General features: G+C 38.1%; 1 long non-coding RNA gene across 1 annotated transcript; it reads right to left on the bottom strand.

Moving 5' to 3' along the window:
- Positions 1 to 236: 236 nt before the first annotated feature.
- LOC123756571 (uncharacterized) lies at positions 237 to 1,012 on the bottom strand. The gene is made up of 3 exons (XR_011230271.1): positions 863 to 1,012; positions 576 to 731; positions 237 to 392 (listed from the first exon to the last, which is right to left on the bottom strand). It is a non-coding gene; the product is annotated as an uncharacterized lncRNA (long non-coding RNA).
- Between the last annotated feature and the right edge of the window lie 1,391 nt (positions 1,013 to 2,403).

Here is a 2,403-nt window from a genome sequence, read left to right on the forward strand (position 1 = left end):
TTCTCTAAAGTTGCTTAGAAGACCTACAGGATCTGTGGCAAAGGCTGGGGGGATGGAATATTCCATTCTAGTAAAGAGATCGCCCAGGGCCCCCACCCTATTAATTAAGTGAGGGATGTCTATAACATCCTCCCCTTCTGAGGAATTTCCATCTCTATCTCGATTGTTGTCATGGGGTCTAAGACCACTAGGACCTGCCTGAGGGATGTCACCACCACCACCACCATTATCATCACCACCATCACCATCATCACTCATCTCTTCCTCCCCCCCATTTTCAAAGGGCTGTCTACCCCCGCCACCACCTAAGGGGCTATTGTTACGTTGGGCTTTGGGGTGAAGTTCCTCTCCTACCTGCCCCTGAGATGTCTTTACCTGCCTCTGAAGCACCCCTGAAAAATAATTATAATAATTATAATAATTATAATAATAATAATAATAATAATAATAATAACAATAATAATAATATTAATAATAAAAGGCAACACCCATCACACTCTACTAAACCCCATGACATAACGCCTCAAGAAAGCTTCTTAAGATAATAAAACTGGAGAGAGGGTTTATTCACTCACCTTGGGGACATGATTGTAGATGTTCAGAGGTCAAGTGCTCACACAAAGTGACCCCACAACTGCTGCAGGTGAAAGTGGGGTGAGGCTTCGAGGTGACGCTACCACATATGAGGCATACAAAACCACTCTCTCCGGTAGGCCGGTGATGTTTACCTCCTAACAAGGAAATAACTCATAAATATACACACTCACTCACACAGCCCCCACACCCCCATGATGATAGGAGAAACCATCTCAATATTTCTCATTTGAAATAAATACGAATAAATAAATAAATAAGGGCTTACCTCCACCACAGGTTCTCCTGTGAACTCCACTAGATTGAACACACACAGCTTCCCCACAGCGGAGGCAGCAATAAGTTGTATGCACGAATTGTGGTGATGAGCTCCAACCACAAATGTTGCAAATATCACCTGGGAGTGACATTATCCCCCACTCCTAGGAAAATAAATATATATAAAATAAATAATTATATATTCTCTCCCACTCAAAACACCCCTCTTTCTCTTATATATATTTATATATATATATATATATATATATATATATATATATATATATATATATATTCTCCCTCTCTCAAAACACCCCTACTCTCTCTTATATATATATATATATATATATATATATATATATATATATATATATATATATATATATATATATATATATATATATATATATATATATATATATATATATATATATATATATATATATATATATTTATATATATATCCCCAAATATGAAATAGATATTAATTTACTTACATGTTAGTCTAGACGGGGATGGGGAGTGGAAGGTTTCAACACAAACTGTATGTATACTAACTAACTGAAGGAGGGGCGTGTGGTGTCCTTATATTTGATGATCAAGTGGGGGGGGGGGGGGGCGGTGTTGCCACATACAATACCTCACAACCCCTCCCGCCGTCGTGTGAAAGAGAAGGGTTAGGGTTGCTATGGGGAACTTTTTTTCTCGTCTGGCGGTCATCTCTAAGGGAGTTGAGCAAAAAAACCCAGGTAGGCTGTTTATGGTCTGAGGAGGGTGGTACCCCTTGGAGGGTGAATACACAATACATGCAACATCTCTCAGCTCCTGTGTGAAAGAGAAGGATTAGACTTGCTATAGAGAACTTTTTTTTTCTCTCGTCTGGAGGTCATCTCAATGGGAGCCCCAAAAAACCCAGGTAGGGGCGCCTTTGTCCTGAGGAGGGTGGCGCTCCTTGGGGAGGGGGGGGGGGGGGTGAATACATGCTCACACTCTCACTCTCGCACACACACACACACACACTCACACACACACACTCACACACACACACACACTCACACACACACACACACACTCACACACACACACACACACACACACACACACACACACACACACACACACACACACACACACTCACTCACACTCACACTCACACTCTCACTCACACTCACCCACTCTCATATATATATATATATATATATATATATATATATATATATATATATATATATATATATATATTTATATATATATATATATATATATATATATATATATATATATATATATATATATATATATATATATATATATATATATATATATATATATATATATATAAGTGGCTGTCCCACAGGTAATTGTATCATTTATGAGGAAAATATGGAGGAGTGTACTTCTGCCACAGACGACCAACTTAATATTTTTCATCAACCGGCGAGAATATTTGTAGCTGGATTTAGCAATTCTGGGAAAACTAGCCTGGTGGTAAATTTATGTGTTAAATACCACGGGAAATTCTCAAAAATTATAGTGTCAACTGCAAATAAT

This window comes from Procambarus clarkii, chromosome 34, assembly GCF_040958095.1.
Source record: "Procambarus clarkii isolate CNS0578487 chromosome 34, FALCON_Pclarkii_2.0, whole genome shotgun sequence".
Lineage (NCBI taxonomy): Eukaryota > Metazoa > Arthropoda > Malacostraca > Decapoda > Cambaridae > Procambarus > Procambarus clarkii.